The sequence below is a fragment of the Amblyomma mixtum genome, chromosome 3 (genome assembly GCF_055824585.1).
Source record: "Amblyomma mixtum isolate Tamu chromosome 3, ASM5582458v1, whole genome shotgun sequence".
Lineage (NCBI taxonomy): Eukaryota > Metazoa > Arthropoda > Arachnida > Ixodida > Ixodidae > Amblyomma > Amblyomma mixtum.
In genome coordinates, this window is record NC_143014.1 from 255545374 (window position 1) to 255564103 (window position 18730).

The window sequence follows — 18730 nt, forward strand, 5'->3', positions numbered from 1 at the left end:
TAGTGTCGAGTTCGTGAGCGGAGGAGTCCATCTGCAACAAAACAAATACGTCCAGCAATGCGCAAATCATCAAACCGAGACTTGCACACGGAGCCGCGTAAACGGCGGGGCTTAAAGAACATGCAGCACAACTCTCGAGTCCAGCCCGCGAACGAGTCAGACTACGCCCAAACCAATACGCCAGGTAACGCGCGACATCAAATCTACACCTGCAGAGCCTCGCATAGCCAGCAACGTAAACGGTGGTGCTAAGACAACGCGCAACACTGCTTTCCTAGCCTGCGAGCGAACCAATCCATCTAACAATGGCAGATGGTATTAACTGTAATGAAAGACTGCTGTCGCTCGCGCTTCACACCAAATCCTCAAAAAAAAAATCGTACTAACGAATGGAGAACGACCACTCTACTCATATACACGCAGATCCAGAACATTATCACGGTTCACCCGACCAATCCTGCGCCGAAAAACCTTTCGGCGAGCCGCGTCGCTTTCGAAAAACGTTTTCCCACTGCCTCCTCGTCTGTTGCACCCGCAAGCCTAACATAAACTCGCCTCGGCCAACTGGAGGCTGGATTACGCGGCGGCGCGCTAGGAAAGGAGAGAAGCCGGATAGACCCGAGCTTTTCCTTACTTTTGCTTCACTGAGGGGCTTTATGCGCCGTTAACCCTGTACTTTCTACGCGCTATCTAGCGCCGGAGGCAGCTGACGCTCTCGGCACGATAGAGCCCTGCTCCAAACCTCCGCACGTGCCTAAGGCACCGTTGCAGTGTAGAGGGTCCCGCTTTGGCTAACGTTACGTCGCCGTGCCAGGTGCACGCGCGTTAAGTCGGAGTATAAACGCGCCTTAAGAGAAATGTTCTCGCATTACTGCACCTAAGCAGGCTGAAGTGCACACCTGGAATTTTTCCTTATTGTATGCAAGGATACACATTAAGAACTCAAAAGTAATCCACAGATTTCTTTTGAGTTCTGTTTTGAGAAATATTGTTTGTTTTGAGTTTGTTTGCGTGAGTACAAGAAACACGGTGGTATATTATCTTTCCTAAAGCTCAGGAGAAGCATAGAGGAAATTTTGGGTTGCACTGAGAAAGAGCATAAATATCTCATCAGCTGAAAGGAGCAACAGCGCGAAAAGGTTAAGGCAACATGAAGAAACACAAGTGTCGTGTGTTTCTTTATGTTGTCCTAGCACTTTTGCGCAGTTACACCCTTCATCAGTATGACATAAGATCAGTATATTTTAACAGCATGAGCTGAAAAATGTTTAGAGCGCTTAACACAGTTTACTAGGTTTCAACGAAAGGACTGAAAATTTCTCAAAGGAAATAAATGAAATGCGCCCCTGAGGTCATCCTTCCCAACTCAGGGACCATATGAAGCGGCCAGGGCGGCCAGGTGATCGCCCTCCTTGATCCCTGCACAAAATGAAGAAAAGTGTCTGAGGCTGCTGCAACGACTTAATGAGAAATCTCTCTCCATTCAACTCTAATGCAGTTCCAACTACACCTTGTCGTACAGTTGCAGTCTATATTAAGTCTACTGTAATAAATCCTGGCTGTATATCATAGCTAGGCTCCAAAGAATGCTGCAATTACCCGATAAACTGGTCACCAGCTGAGAGAGATGCATGGAAGCTGGGCAACTCCAACCTGTGTCCCGCTATGAAGGCATAGAAACCAAAACGGCCAAAACATGCGGCACTTGCTAGTCACTGCTTTGCAGTCGTTTCTACGTCAGTGGAACTTGTCGGATAGTTGATTAATTAATTTACGCGAAGTAACTGCTGCGCGAAGGACGGCGAAGAACCAAGGGAAAGCGAAGGCGAAGAAACAACCCACACAACACACAAAGCTGGAAGTCCGTGTTCGTGTGTGCTGTATTTCTTCTCCGTTCTTGTCCCCTTCGCGCCGCTGTTATTTTTCGCCGTTTCCGCGTTCCTGACGAGTCTAAACCAGCGCAAAGATGTGCTCCACAGTAGATTTTTACCACAGTCACGCAGCAACCACAGAGCAGATACTGAAGCGCTGAACATTTACTCGCGGACTTGGCGGCTCCTAGCACCTCTTACATCTCACTGCGTTTTATGCGATCGAACGTGTCGGAAGAGAGAAAAAAACTGATCTTAAACATCCGGTCCGTGCATACGAATTGGGGGCGCAGAACAGTACGTGAGTATACATGAGTCAGATAGCAGAGGGGTACTTTCTTAGGATGTACGAAGCGTAACTAAAGCGAGCGCATTTCACTGCCATTACAAGAATCCATTTCGCAGGTCGGTGTCAGCGCGGGAAAAAAGATCTTTCGCCCTTTACCGCTGTCCCCGACAAGGCTGCCAAAAGAAGTGCTGAAAGAAGGGCGGACGGCATGAGAATGTTTTGAGCGGGCTGGCGTTGCTCAAACCGCGAGTGCCGTATGACAGGGGCACATGGAGGAAGGCCAGAACTTAGGAAAGGTCGTTAAATCTCCAAGATCTGGCCGACACCGGTTCAGTTGAGGGCGGCTGGCATCCCATTCTAGAAATGGGAGACGGACCACGCCGAAAGAGCGGATAAGTAAAGAAGACGCACAGCTGTGGTGTCGAGCACCGACGGATCTTGTAGTGGGTGGTGCACAGTAGTGCACTGCACGGGCTCGGGCCGGCCCAAAAGCCCGGGCCCGGCCCGGCCCGCGGGCCGGGTCGGGCCGGGACATGGTCTGTTCTGCCGGGCCTGGGCTGGGCCTGGGCCTGGGCCTGAAGTGGCGAGCCCGGCCGGGCTCGGGCTTACAGCTGCGGACCCGAGTCGTGCTTGGGTCCGTACAGAAGCGGCTGGTGTCCGACTATTTATTCACTATTGCAGAGTGAAGTACACAACTGTGGCACTGGAGCAGAGACACGGATGAGCTATGGGATATAGTACGCGCTGAGAAAAAAAAACCTTTAATCATTGACTTATATATTTCCTTATTTGCACGCCGAGGTGGCTTATAGTGATCAAGTGTCTTGGTTACTGAGCCGGGGAACCAGAGTTTGCTCCTAGCCTCGGCGGCCGCATTTCTGTTTAGGCGGCAAGCATGACAGCCATGTACTTTGTAGTATCATTGCTCGCTGAAAGGTGGTCGAAATGATCCGGAGCTGTCTGCTTCGGTGTCTCAAACAGCCTGACTCCCCTTGGGCCCTTAAGCCCGAGAAACATAGCTTTTATTTTAGAGCTATATTTTTTCTCACGTGAGAAAATTCACAAACTAAGGCGCGCTTGGTTTTCTTTTTGATCAGCTGACCGGAACGTCTCTTAAATGAAATAGCCACAAAAGCTAGCGAGAGTTTGTGAAAACATCTCATAACCACATCTATCACTCCTCGCTTCTTCAGCCTGGTTGTCATAACAAGTGTTTTTCCTTGTAAGTTATCACGTGGTTCGCGCGTTATCTTCTGCTCCACCAGTAAGAGTAAAATTCAACCGGTCTTAATTGGCCATTGATCATTCGTCATCCCAAAACATACCTATACACTATTAGAAATGCATTCGGGAAGAAAATATTATTTTAGGACGCTTATAGTCTTCAAAACACACACCGGGAAATAATCAAGCCTTTTAGCTTTTCAGTTCTGCTGGAAGGCGACCAGTTCGGCTGTGAGTTCAACCTGTGAGATCGCGTTCACTAAAAAAATGTCATGTCGATGCTTGCTAGGCAGCTTTAATGTTTATACTTCCGGGCGGCAAAATATAACTGATTAAAACCATGGGGGAATGCAAAGTAGTCTATTACGCGCGAATGCAGCCCTTTTTTGTTTGGCTCTGGGAACTTCCGAGTTTGTCTTTGCGCACCTACACGCGATCACTGCCCAAACGACGGGCCAAGAAAACTAACTTTCTGCAATCCAAACTGTGGTTTCAGAGCCTTTGTCGGCCAATTTCTTATTGGTCTAGTAGCAGTCTACTTGCTCAGAGTGAGCAATATACCTCAAGCGTTACTGTGAAACGGGCCGGGCCGGGCCCGGGCTGGGCCTCACTCCGGGATTCACGGGCTGGGCCGGGCTCGTTAGAGCGATAATTTGGCGGGCCTGGGCCGGGCCCGGGCTTGAAGCCACGGGCCTGGGCCGGGCTCGGGCTTCAGGTCTCGAGCTTGGGCCGGGCTTGGGCCTTAGATTGAGGCCCGTGCAGTGCTCTAGTGCACAGCTCAGTGCAGCTCAGTCCGCCTGCCTTGGGCCCTACATGACGGTGGGCCGTGCGCTGGTCGTTGCGTACACCTGTGACAAGATGAAGTGTAATCAATCGTCACCGAAAAATGGTCTAGCAGTGATCGGTATCTGGAACGGAGAAACTCCCGCTTCACAGTAAGTGCTAGTAGCGGCAGTCGTAACGCAGAAAATCATCCCCATAATCGCGCCATGTTCTTAGTTCAGCAAAATCTGTTACCTCGACTGGTGTTACAATTCTATGCTTTACAGATTGCCTAGAAGAACCAAGTGAGTGAATTACCAACGAAAAATGTTTCTCAATTCAATTGTGTAGCAATAAGACTCAAATAACCATGTAGTAAAGGTATATCTCTAACGCAAGCGTAAAGTGCACAGCTAAACGTTTGGGCCGTGCACAGAAAGGACTTTACATTCGCAAAATAAGGCCATGCTTTGTTTGACTGAGCTATTAGCGTTCGAATAACTACACGGCCGTACACCCCCAGGCAAGCCCGATGAGGCCATCTGCGCATGCGCTGCTGGGAGATGCGAGTAGGGGGTCCGTTACGCTCTATGAGAATGAAATATATGCACAACGTTTCTTCACTGAGCGGTAATATGATGTTTGTGAAAATAAGAACTATTATCAACGCATTTTGTTCGAGGAAGTAAATCTGTCAAGAAAATCATCATCTTGTCCTCACCCCCGAATCTCTAGTGTTTGCTTTTATTTTCTTTTAATAATACTGCAGTATGTGATCTTCCCATTCTTTCAGTTTCTAGAAAATGACTAATTAATGTATGTTTACGCATCCAAACCAACACTACGGGCCATGTGGCTCGCAGTACAGTGTGGGGCTTGGGATTGTTTTCTACATTCCTGGGGTTTTACATAGTAGAAAATGCAAACTTGTAGATGTTTTTATTTCCCCTAGATGAAAATGCAGCCGTCAAAGCAGGGATGGAACTCGCTCGACAAATACAAAGTCGGGAAAGGATAAAAGAATAAAAAATGATCAATCTTCGGCATTCGAACCTCATGTCCACTTAGCCACAGCGGTGGGTTGCAACCACGACTGCATCACCGTCTGCTATGCGTCCACCTTTACACTCCGCTTTCGACCTTGTTCGTATAGGTGACCTCAGGTTGACCTCTGGCTTATCTGGTCTTGTCGAAAACCAGAGAAACAAGCACAGTGTAAGCGAGAAGCTATTCTATACCTTTGAAAGCTAACAAGGCGTGTCAAGCATTTCATCCACGCACATCAACGCGGTTCACCGGAACCGCTAATTACTAGAATACTTAGCCAACAGCTTAGTGGCATAGGAATCATGGAGGGGAGATAGTACTGGAATTAGAATTTAACTAATGTTAATGAGCCTTTATTTACAACAAACACGAGTATGTTCTTGACACCCTCAGCGGCTTGCTCCAGCGGCAACAGCGAAATTTACTGCGTCGTCATCATAGCCCGACTAGGATTCAAAGCAGGACCAAGGCCTCTACAAAAGGTTCCAATTAGACGTCAGTCAGCCCTGGTAAATTAATCAGAGCAGATCTCCCCATCTGACTGCCCGCCACTTAGCAGCCACCGCCGCTTCCATTTGTATCCCTTGAAATCCACTCTGAGAAAACTAAGTTGTCTTTTATTAACATCCACACACCATTGTCATCTGAAGGTTTGTCGTAGGCTCACCGACAATTTTAGCACAGAATGCCATATTTATACTGCCCATTTTTTTAATGAGAGCTTTAGTCGAGCACGCTTTTTAAATGAAATAAAAGGCAAGTGATCAACACTCTCTCTCGAGAAACACAAACGGGACACGTAATGTTAAAAAAATGGCTGAGGCTTAGCTAAGGTTAAGCCTAGTCAGATGCGAAGCATATTGATGGCTGGGCTTGGTAATGCATGGCTTTCCTTGGTTGAATACTTGGTCTTTTAATACAACCACTAGAAGTGTAGCAAAGATTGCCGTGGCAGCTCTATACGGGATCATCGGTGAATTCAATGCAGAGTGTACAACCGCTGCTCCAGCGCCGGCAGCAACAGCATTCTTGGCACCCATGGAAAGTACATTGGAAACACCCTTAGTTATTCCACCACCGCCACCATTCCCTATAGACTGTATTGATGTACCCCCAGCAGCAGCAGGCAGCGCCTCTTATGTGGAGCCTCCACCGCCGCGGCCGACCGCGCGTGGCGGCAGCCCATCTCTCCTCTGCTTTGACGTCATGTTGTCACGTGGTCAGCCTCCGCGCCTCTGATTTGGAGCCTCCACCGCCGCGGCCGACCGCGCTAGCCGGCAGCCCACCTCTCCTCTGCTGTGACGTCATGTTGTCACGTGGTGTCATGTGGTCACGCTAAAGGTCAATGGTAGCTCCACCACAGCGCTCGACGGGCTGTAGTGTAGCTCTAGTAATATGCTTCGCACAAAACAAATGAGTCCTTTTGACTTTGCTCAAATAGCGTTTCTAATTTCTGCACGCCATGTTCTACCGCTACTCTAAATAAATGAATTCCTCAGTCCACATCGCCAACTAGCAGGCCAGCAAACGACTGCCGAGTAGTTAAAATTTATTCACGAAACTATTTTTGCTGCCCGTTTTTATATACTTTCAGAAGCAACTTTTAAAGTTAGAAGTGTAAAGCCCACCTGCCATCTTTTCTAAACCTGAGGTTCCGGCGTCACAGCTAGCGAACACACTGTGGAAAGTTCACGAGTAGAATTCTGCATTTTTGTCGCCGGCAACAAATAAGCGGACAAGGGCTCCACTACGTTTAAACGGTTACAAATGCCCAGAGATGCGTTATTTGCAAAAGGCTTGCGAGCACTGTTTGTGCAAGTGGAAGTACGACGTGCTTCATCGTTCGCGTCTTTGTGAAACCAGGCATCTCCCGCCATAAAATGTAGCTTCGCAGCACCTGATGCACCACTTGCCCCTCGTGGCGACTTTTAACCACGAGTGTGAGCGAACTGCCGTTACAAGGCGTTTTACCGAAGCGGATGGAAGGGGCACCAGCAGCACCGCAGCCGAAAGCCTTGGAGCGGTCGGACGCTTTCCAAGCTTCAGCAGCTGGGCCGTCGTGGCAGTGGCGATGACTCGCATAACTGGATACTAGGGACGAAGGTGCCATCATTGACTGTGCCTGAAACGCCAAGGAACGACAAGAAAATGGCTCAAAGAAAAAAGCCCAAGAAACAACCCTGCATCTAGAGTTTAAGTGATGTTCTCGCATGAGGCGTAATTTCCCCAAGTAAAGATATGTAGGGATGCATAAACTCAGAATCTTACCCACTTAGATCTTGTCCTAGTTGTGCCATCTTACCGTTTCACAATTAGAGTGACCCCGCCGCGGTGGCTTAGTGGTTACGGCGCTCGGCTGCTGACCCGAAAGACGCGGGTTCGATTCCGGCCACGGCGGCTGAATTTCGATGAAGGCGACATTCTAGAGGCCCGTGTACTGTGCGATGTCAGTGCACGTTAAAGAACCCCAGGTGGTCTAAATTTCCGGAGCCCTTCACTACGGCGTCTCTCATAGCCTAACTTGCTTTGGGACGTTAAACCCCAATAAACCAAACCAAACCATCACAATCAGAAGGGCACCCTTTAAACAATATTATCGAAAACTGATCTTTTGCTCCACAAATTTTTTTTGAAGACGCCACAAAGGAAGTAAAATTGAATGCTGTGGTCTACCTGGTAAATAAGTACAAATTTAAGGAATAAATTCTCATCTGTGCTACGACAAGCCGGTGTACTTCTGCTCTGACTAGACTCAAGCGCACTGTTCAGTTCACAAATCATTGATGAATACTTTCGGCTAGATTCCTACATAGTTAAATTTCCTCTCCTATAAATATGGACTTCCAGAGAAATATTTTGATTGCCCTTCTCGCCGGGATCCATTATTATGCGCCTGTTTACCGTTCAACCTTGCTGCATAATTACTATTCCTGTTATAAACAGAGATGTCAAAATTTGAGTGTCCTCTTGATTACAACGTCGTCGCACGAAAGTAAGCAAATCGACAACCATTTTTAAATTGTACACATGCACTCAGTACGCTGCCACCGCGGTTGATCACTGGTTATGGTGCTCGTCTGCTAACTCTTAACCGACCACCGCGGCCGCGGTGGTCGGAATACGATGGAGGCGGAATGCTGGAGGCGCGTGTACTGCACGATATCATTGCACATTACAGAAACTCAGATGCTCGAAGCTATCCGGAGTCCTCCACTACGACGTGCCACACAGCCTGAGTCCCTTCGGTACATTAAGACCCATAAAACCAAGCACTCGGTATGACTTGCAAAGAGAGATCGTAGTTCCCACCTTAATAAAAGGCAGTATGAGAGACCGGTGCTAGCGCAAACATATACCTGCTAATCTAAAGTGCACTACGGCTTTTGCACTGTCTTTCACGGCGCATTCAAAATACATAAAGCGCAAATTGCGCTGATGTCGCCACCGACTCTTTGCCGGTCACACCAAGCACGACAGTCCATGTAACGAGTAAACTTAATTTATTCTTTTTGCTTGAGAAGAGGCCTCAACATCTGGACACACCTCATGAGACCGAATGGCCAGCTGTTTCTTCTCCCTCCTTCCAAAACACGCTCTATCCCTTCGCTAGGCCCGCAAAGAGCTTACAGACACCGAGAAATTCTGATGTGGGATAAGCGACGGAATAATACACTTACTGAGGCCCTACTAACTCTGCTGAGGATGCATGGGCAGAAGACACATTTTGAGCTAGCGCTGCGTGATGAACTGAATTATCCCTTCATTCGCATCAGCAGAGTAGTTTAAATGCAATGCGCGACACGGAAATTGTCGACAGAATCATCCGGCGCACAAAAGCCACAGAGCAGAGGAAGCTCTGGAGCAAAGTTACCCTGAAGGTCTCTGGTAGGACGGCTGGCGGCTCCGCCTGGAAGATGGACCTCCGTGCGGAGGCTCCTCGAAGGAGTAGGCAACCCTTGGTTTTCAACACGGTGGTGGCGGTAGTCGCCATCGCCTTGTGCCCCGTGGGTTCTCTTGGGCAGCTGGACCAAGCCGATCCCTCGACGAGCCATGCGAGCGGGGGCCGCCGAGTTGACCGCGCTGCCCTTCTCGCGCGCTGCGCTCTGCTCTCGTGGCAGTAGCCGGCTCCTTCTCCGAGGTGATTCCGCAGCGCTTCTTGGAGTGCCCAGCCAGCGGCAGGTCGGTCGTGAGGGCTGTGGTGGGGACACAGATGGTGGCCACGTCTGCTGAAAGAAAGCATTCGCGAAGATGGCGTTGACTCGATGCCGCGGGCAGCTCGAACAGCCGAGCCGAGGGTAACGATAGGCGCACAAGTTTCTTTTTTCTCCCTTGCTTCTTGTTCTACTTCGCGCGCCGTCACAAAGGAAAACATCCATTTTGGTATGCAAATACTTTAGAGTGCAAAAGTGCGCGAAAAAGTAATGTTTTTAAAAATTCGGCCTAAGAGTGGATTATGAAAAAGCAAATTAGTTTCTTTTGTGCATTATAGAATTAAGACACTGAACATCGCGAACACGAGCTCTTCAGACGCCCGTGAAAATAGGCCGCTTCATATTTGTCACAAGGAATATCTGCAGAAGAAAAGTGCTAGAGATTGGGCACTCGCAGTTTATGTTTTCGCGCAATGAGTAGGAGTTTTCTTTCCAGATCTCCTTTTGAGCACGCAGAAAATAACGAGGCAGGCCATCGTCTCAAATTACTTAGTCGGAGCACGCCGCTCAACTTTGTGCGCTACGTTTCTTCAGTGCTCGTCTTGCATGTGGTCAACGGCGCACTTTTGGCAATCTTTTGGCTTCTGGGATTCATCAGAGAAGAGACCAGGTTCTATTGGCGATGGCTGAGGTAGATGGCCTACTGCGCAGCATTTATAAGAGGAACGAGTGGAGCTGCCCGCAGTATTACAGTATACGGGCAGCTGTAGCATTTCCGCTGGTGGAATTCGTTATCGCACTGGAAACGAAACGAAACGAACAAAGGGATACATGGGGATCACAGTAGAAATTATAGAGGCAAACGGAAAAACTCGAAAGAGTCCTCACAATACTGATGACGCGTGTAACTGCGCGGAAGTGCAATGAGAACATGAAATAAACGCACCACACTTGCAAGCGCAGACTGTCAATTTTATTGCTCAGTGAAGCGGAAGGCGCATTTAGGCGCTATCTGTGGCGCTCTGATAAGTTTCCAAACATGCCACCATGAAGCGCCATCCAGTGCTTGATCGTTGGTGCGTTAAGAAATGCGTGGTTTTTGTTGCTATAGCCAAGAAGCTCCCATGCTTGCTTTGCAAAGCATATTTCCACGATTTTGAATTGAACTGCGGCTCAGTGACAGCTTCGCTTCACACTTTTCCTAATTCGTATTCTAGAAATTGAAAACTGACGACGATTATCCTGCGTATAACATGTTTGACAACTGATAAAAGCGTCAAATCGAGCGCTTAGATATGCCTGGCACTTCCCCAGTGGCCAGGTCGCCGTCTCGCATGCCGGCGGCCCCAGATAGATTCCCACGTAGACCCCAATTTTGTTCTCGTACCAATTCTTTATTTATTGCGATATAAGAGCGGGCATTTTTGAGGGCAACCTCTGTCTACTGATGAACCAAGGAAGGTTTTCGCCTAAAAAAGTTGTTTGACGTGAATGTTTAATTATCCGAACGGTGCTTTCAATCAAAACCAGTGTCATAGGTCGTGGGATGGCAAAGAAGAGTGCCTCCTTTCTGCAATAACTTCCGCTTCCTATTGTAGAACCGCGACAAAGTACCACAGCCTTTTCGAGAATAAACAACAGAGAACGCAGTGAACTAGAACTTACCTGAAAAATTACTCAAATACAAAAGTAAGGGCCACAGTTTCAGATTCAATTCAACGCGAACCTGTCGGGTGAGCAAAAACAGGGCTATTTAAATATGGTCGCGGGAACACATGAAAATTCTGTGAGTCTCTCTACAAGCTTAGCGTTTGGTAAAATCGTCCGTTCATTCCGAATCCTAATTCAGAAAAACTAGGAAAGCAGTCTCTCCGATCGCGTTCCGACTACGCATTCAGCCGAAGCCACCAGCTGTCGACGAAAAGATGCGACGTACAGTTTCTGCACTGACAAAAATATCATGATGAATGTTGCACACCCCATTGTAGCTCTGAGATAAGACTTGAGGCCTCAGAGCTTTGAAAACGAACGTTCCGCTTCGGCGGTGCTGACGGGGAAAGTGGCCAGAATGTGCAGCAAACGGCGGGTGCCTGAATACTATGCCTTCGAGCAAAGGGAAGCCGCCTGTGCCGCGGATGTGGACTGAACATGGCTGTTCTTCCATTTCTGTTTCCAGACAAAGAACTTCGCCAGAGAGCTCATTGCACGAAATAAACCCTAGTAGAGTGTAGAATTTTTTTCTGCCTCTGCAACTTTTTCCGCTCTGGCGATGTTTAGGGGTAGCAGTGCAGAAAGAAGCTCAATGGCACTCATTTGCTCTCTGAATCACTCCGAAAGCTGCGCGTGGAAGTTGTCAAGGAAGGAAAGGAATACAAACAGCAGCCTAAAGAACTACTCACAGCTGACATTGCAATGTTCCTTAAGGGCCTTTCACTTGCGATCAAAAGGGGCATTTCGAGCTATATATCGACTTGCCCGGCAAGCTGTTCCACTGTTTTAAGTATCGTCGGATACCTCCTCTCTCGCAACCCGACAACAGCCTCGTTCATCTTTATCGGCATGGCCGATCCCCTGAACTAAGTCGACTGTCGGGCACCGAAGCTGCGTTGACAACGGAAGCATTGGGGGCAAAAACCTTGCGCGTATAGCATCGGTTACCACGAACATCAAGAGATGGTGTGGTTTAATGGCTGTTTCTGAGTTTGCTTCTTGAAGGTTTTCGAGGGCTGCAACAACCGCAAGAAAGAGTTCGAGAAATGTCTGGGTGGCTTCGTTCCACTCCACCCACCAAGAATCGCAGAACGCGTGCAGCCGCTCTTTCGCCTTCCCTGTGTGTTTTCGGGTAAGTAGAGCTGTCATTTGAGCAGATTTTCGAAAAAACGCTTACATTTCCCGGACGGCCCCAGTGGCATTACGGATGTCGAAAAGAGTGCACGAATCACAGACAGCCAGGTTCAGGCAGTGTTTAGCGCAGCGGCTACGCAACGCGGCTGGGTGCTCTTGAAGAATAACTGCCACTCCATTCAAACGGCTACCAATGTCTTCTGGGTCTTGTTTTAGGTGCCCTCTGGTTTCCGATTTGAAAACATGCGCTCGGAGATAAAAAAAATGCCCTCCGTCGAGCCGGATTCGAACCAGCGACCTATGGATGTCAGTAGCACGAAACCTCTACAGTCCACCGCTCTACCAACTGAGCTATCGACGGCGACGGATTCGAAACCGGTGTCTTTGCCTCAATTATGGCGTGTAACGCCTCAATTTATTCAGAAGTCATCGTGCCAGATTATAGATTACGTTTACCCTTGACGGGACAATGAACTCCGGTGGCTTGCGCTCCAGTTTACTATCGTCGCGTTATGCATCAGGAGATTCTTTGTCGTTTTGCTTTGTCTTGTTAGGTTTATTAGACATTTATGTTTGTCCTATTTTCTTGATTTATTTTCATCACATTGCAGCGGTTGTCATTATACATTCAATTATGCTTTTTTCACAAGCACATGACAAATACAAATGGAGGTTTGAACCTGGCCGTTATTTATAGCCGTATCAGCTTTTAGAATTTCTAAAACGCAATTACCCCCACGCTGCGGGTAGACAGATGCTTTCCATCGAGCGAACCATTCAAAATAACGGCATCCTTGGCGCGCGCACTGCACCGCCCACCAGTTGAACTCGCTCCATAGCTCACGTACACGAGAACTTCTCTCTCCAGTCTGGTATGGAGCAGCGAGCAAAGACGTGCGCCGCACCGTGGCTAGGTTGACCACCCTGCGCGGACGGGACAATAAAGTCTATGTGGCCCGTCGGCCATGCAGTAGCCCGTACTGCTGGGCGTTACATGTAGCGCATGGTGCAAAGACGCATGACTTTGAAAAGGCTCGCGAAAAGCTCACAATTTTTTTGGCCACAGCGCCCTGGGTAAGGACGTTTTCGAAATCCTAAAAACTGGTACGGCTATAGGCCGAATGCGCTGCGTCGCTGCCGGCCGCCATCTGGTGCTTAAATATAGGGTGCCTCGATGCTCGCGCGCTCCGTTGAGGGTGAAGACAACTGCGTCGTCTGCTACGGCGGCCGCCATCGCCATGCCCACTTCAAAGGCGCGGGGCGTGCGCCAACAGGCTTTTTGCACTTGCCGCTGCAAGAGCGCGCTTGTCTTCGCGACCAAAAGAAAACACAACTGCGTTTCACGCCTCTTCTAATGAAGTGTAAACAGAATAGGCTTGTAAGGGACAACTGTCCATATATTTTAAGATTTTGACGGTCGTTTCTCCTCGCACACGACGACTCGGGTGCTAGATTGGAAAGTGTTCATAGAGCGCACTAAATTAATAATAACAGCAATAACACAAGCAGGTAGATTGCATTCAATCACTCAATTATGTAACTAATTAAGAACGCTTCAGTTGCCTTATTCACATTTGTCAACCCCACTACTATAATGAGTTTTTTTGTAGAAGAAGAAAGATTAATGTGCTTTACGTACCTTGTCCTAAGAAATGAAAGCCAGGGCATTCGCCACACGCAGACGAACCAAATATCGCAGTACCTGGGCCGCGCATGCATGCATTGTGCACTGAAAACCCCAGATATCTCCAGGTATTTTTACACGCGTGTAGTCGGCCATTCGAACTTGGCGGGACCACTGTATATTGGTAAAATGATGAGGGAAGTTATTAGTCACAGTGAAAATACATCCGTTTATACTCAAATGGAATCGAAATTTTGGTGACATTTATAGGTCAAACTAATGAGAGTCGACTGCTTAGTATAATTCAATGCACACTGAAGACAGTGTTTTAAAGACAAAGTAACAATCTATGGCCGCGATCAGAGGTTAGTTGAAACCAAACAATCATTAATAGTGTTTATAACCATAAAAAAGTTTTATTTGCCCTGAAAAAAAATATTTCAGGGTACTTTGAAGGCATGTCTGCACAATCATCCTTGTCTTCAAAACCTGGAGTCAGTACAAAACAAACAATGCACTTTAGGACACTTATTAGGTGTAAAAATAGTAACTCTGCTAATGTTAGCAGCATGGGTGTACTTCAGTGTGGACAGCAGCTTTGGTTAAATTAACTCCTGCAAACGTCTTGCTTGCGTGACCGTTGAAACGAGCTTTTTGAAGGTGTCGGAGGAAGATGCGCAGTCTCAATCTTGCGTACTTGTCGGTCAGCGTTTTCCGGATTTCTGTCATGGCTTGCGCAGAACTTCAAGCGCGGTCGGTATGCTTGCATGCAGGAGACCTTTCCTAGGTATAGCGGAGAGGTGACTTCATTGTCACTAGTTTGCCTGTGCACCATGAGTTTATTCCAACAAAGTACTCCTCGTAGATTTTGAGCATGTGCATCACGCCACTGCTGGGATAAATTAGGTTGTCACCTTCTGACACATATTCCTTCAGAGAAGTCAGAGGCGCATGTTCATCACTAGCGTATCCCAGTAGGGCATCCTTGCATTGCTGGCAGCTGACAGACGGCAGGATTCCTTTCAAAATGAAGCCTCCTATGTAGTGCAGAATGTTGCACACTTTTGTGGACAGTTCTTCAATGAACAGAATTTCTGAGTCATTTATCTCATCAGGTTCCACTTCTGTTCTTTCTTTGTTTGCCTGGAAGAGAAGGTCTACCAGATATTCGAGGTCATCGAGATCGTAGCTCGTCGTCCATGAGGTAAATAAAAACTGGCTCACTCTCCCAAGCCTCAGAGCGCATTTCATGTCATACGCACTGGGCACAGGTTTCCTCAGTCGAACCACCGAAAAGAGGTTCGCGAGACAATCCTGTAAGAGTCTGCTGGTAAGAAAAAAATCGTCCCCCACATTTCCCAGCAACACTTCTTGGAGGTGGTGGTGCACTATGGCACACAAAAACCCGGCATTTTTCGATGTGGGCCCGATCAGCACCAAGAGAAAAGGCGACAAAGCGAACGCAAGTGTTACGGCCGCCGCGCCGCCGCGAGAAAGGGCATGAAAATGGCCGCCGATGGACTGTCACGGCTGAAGAGGCGGCACTCGCCCTCCCAAAGGGTGACTTCACCCTAGAGAGGGCGCGCGCGCATCGAGGCACCCTACTTATATAGTACACATAGCGCCCTCTGTGGACAGCAGCCAAACAAGGCGTCTGTTCCCGCACTCTGCCCGCCGCGTCGTCAGCCGGTCACCCCCATGGCGCAGCGCGGTACAGCCCTGAGTGCTAGGCGAAAAAGGGTCACTTCGGTATACTGTTGGCGCGTGCGGATGCCATAAACGCTTCGCCAATACTGCCAGGTAGCTTACAAAAGTGGGTTTTATTGATTCCCGTGGAGGACGAGCGGAGAGAACGCTGGATCAGAGTGGTTCAGCGTGCAAGATCGACAAAGCCTTCGTTTGTTTCGGAGCTTTCCGGTTCTTCGCGTTTCCGGTAAAAATTGCAAAGTAGTCGCTTTTTTTTTTTTTGTCCTCGAAAGCCCGGATGCAGAATTGTGGCAACCGGTGCGGGGCCCAACACGCATCTGCAGCGCCCATTTCGTGGGAAATCGCAAAAGCACCATCGCCAATATCAGCCTGCTTACGTGCCAAGCATATTTCTGTCGTACTACGGAAGGTGTGACGGCGCCTTACCGGAATCAGAACTGGACAGATTCGGCAGGTGTGCACTACAGAGGGGCTAGTGATGTGCTGTTTAAGTTCATGCGGGAGAAAAAGCTCTGTTATCTTTTACGTTTTTGTACAACGCTCCAGCGCATGTGTCGTTCTTTCTCCCCCTCTTGTTTGTTTCTTTATATTCCTTCGCACTCGCGGTGAATAAACATTTGGAAGTTGCGCCTGTCCCGTCTCGCTTGCTGTGGTTGTCCTTTTCGGCGCTGCTTTTTGTTCGGAGCTCTGATTTTGTACTCTTACGCCCCTAACTTTGTTTAACTTACGTTTCAAAGTTTGTTTTTCTTTTTTGGCTGGGTTGCACACGGCTCACACAGCTTAGGTTGTGTTGTGCACTAACATGGTTGCTCGCCCAAATTTTCTACAGCTCAGCGACGAAGCGAGTCGCTTCCAGCGGCGGCAACCCAAGCTGCAGGAGGTAGCTGCTGATGAAAACATCCTCTTCCCTACAACGCCGTCTGCCAGGGCTTCAAATGCGCTCGTCCTGGTTTTAATCCGATGTGCTGCGGAGCTTGTCACTCGGAGGTGTCTTTCTAGATGCCACCTGTAATAAATCACGCATGAAATTGCTATACAGGGAAACTAAGAGGTCGCACGTCGAGTGTAAAACATTAACAAACCTGTTCATAGCTGCTTGACCTTTGCTTACTAAAGCAATCTCGACCTTTTCGTCAAGATTTTTCCACACACACTTCTCTTGAAGGGTTGTTTTCTTTGGTGGACAGTGCTGAGCACATCGCACCTTTTCAGCTTTAGGGGTGACACAGATACCACCTCAAACGCACTGAACAAGTGTCACTCGTTTTTTTTTTAAATCCTCCTTATCAGGTGGGCGTTTGGGGGGCCTGTAGTCTCAACAGCATCTGAAGGTGGCGTTCCTTGCTCTTTGATCTTGACAATTTCATGATCAAGAACATGCCTGAATGCGCATCTGAGGTCCGGAAACTGAGCGTGAACGACGGCCGGGTCGAGTTCCTGCCGTACGGGCGTTGGCATAGGCCGTCCTGGGTGAAAGTTATTGAAAACGCATAAAATTATTATTGTGGTGGGAAAAATCAATCACTCTTACTTAGAAAGAGGTCCTTGACCAATTTCTTCGTGTCGACCGTTGGGCGGGATGGCGGCTTGTTCCACGCACATGGCAGTTCCGTGCACGACGTATGGTGGTGGTTGTTTATGTGAACAGCCAGCGCCGCAGCGTGCTTGCATGAGCCCTCAGGATCTTCCGATCGCCTCCCGAAAGCTGAGGAACCATATTAAGAGCTCAGGCACGTGGGCACGTGTTAGCTTGCCCATAGAACAGGCGCAGACACCCGCCATGGAAGGAGAAGAAAAAGCAACAGTCGGAAGGCGCAGAAACACCGATCCAGAAGTGGTAGCTTGGGAGTTCGCAGAAAAGCAGCGAGAGCTTTTCGCTTTGAGATGTCCAGGCTTAACCTTGGGTAAGCCACAGCCAATTTTTTTTTCTCTAGAATATCAAGAAATGGATTGTGCTTTGTTCCACTAACGAGTTCAGCATACGTAGATAACTACAAAATATAATTACTGACCGGCTACAGATATCTACTTGCTATCAGGCATCTGTAATCGTTAATGAATTAAACCTTACTAGCTAACATACTTCGTCGGTTTTGGGACGTCCACCAAAACTGACATTACTATATCACAACCAGCTTTTCTTGAACTCAAAAAACCTCTTCTTAAAATTACAGGCGGGATCCTTTCAGACATCTGGTATAAACAGCGGCTTCTGAGGTCGAAGTATTGATAAGGGACGAAAAATTAGCCCCGAAAGGAACCATGGTTGTCTCAAGTCAGTCGGTCGCCGAAGATATAGTGACTCCCTCTTTTTGTAGATTTTTAATCCGAAATCATCTCTGGTCTCATGAGTGGCGCCACCGGAAGTTGTGGACGAGCGCAGTGGACGGAAGTTGTGGACGCAAACTGTGGATAGAGCGTGTCCGCATGAACTGAACAAAAATAATAAAAAATTCAGGGGGGCACTTTGTTGAACTAAACTGCGGTGAGGCGAAAGCCTTAAGCGCGGTGTTGCTGTTTGTGTCACTGATGTGTGGTAAAGATGTTAAGCTTCGCCTCCAAAAGCGGAATGCGACAGCGTCTTGTAACGCTGCCAGGGAGTCCACAGAACGCCATCGCCCGTTCGGCTCTACGCCTTGCCCGACGGTAAATTGGCTTTTGAGGAAAGGAAATGTATCTCTCGCATATTGTCTTTTTGCCGCTTGTCCTGAGCATTGTGTCGGGTGCTTGGGGCCCCGTCAGGCAGAGTACATCTGCCTTTTGCCCTTGTATCCGTGACCTTGTTGTCTGAAATAAAGATCTATCTAATCTAATCTAATCTAATCTATCTATCTATCTATCTATCTATCTATATCTCGATGGACACCTGAACCTCGCCGTCGTCGACCAATTTCCTACTCAGTTTTTTTATTTATGTTGTCTGAATACAAAGGTTAATTCCGCTAATTGGTCTTTACCATTGTTCTAATGTCATGCATCATGTTCTGTCACTCACCTGTCATGTGATGGAACACTCTTAGAATGTTCGACCCAATCTCTATGAAATCTCTAGAAACATTTAACCATTGTTGATGATTAATGATAGTTAAGCATGACTTGCACATTTCGTCATACTAGTTAATGTATGGTTAGTGATAGTTAATGTGACCTTAACTAGTACAATGATTAATTAGTGTTAGTTAAGGTAGAGGCACAGTGCACAGTCCCACAT

General features: G+C 48.1%; 1 non-coding gene across 1 annotated transcript; it reads right to left on the reverse strand.

The window, feature by feature from the left end:
- Positions 1-12458: 12458 nt before the first annotated feature.
- On the reverse strand, positions 12459-12549 carry TRNAY-GUA (transfer RNA tyrosine (anticodon GUA)). Its single transcript is given in 2 exon segments — positions 12459-12494; positions 12513-12549. It is a non-coding gene; the product is annotated as a tRNA-Tyr (tRNA).
- Positions 12550-18730: the final 6181 nt, after the last annotated feature.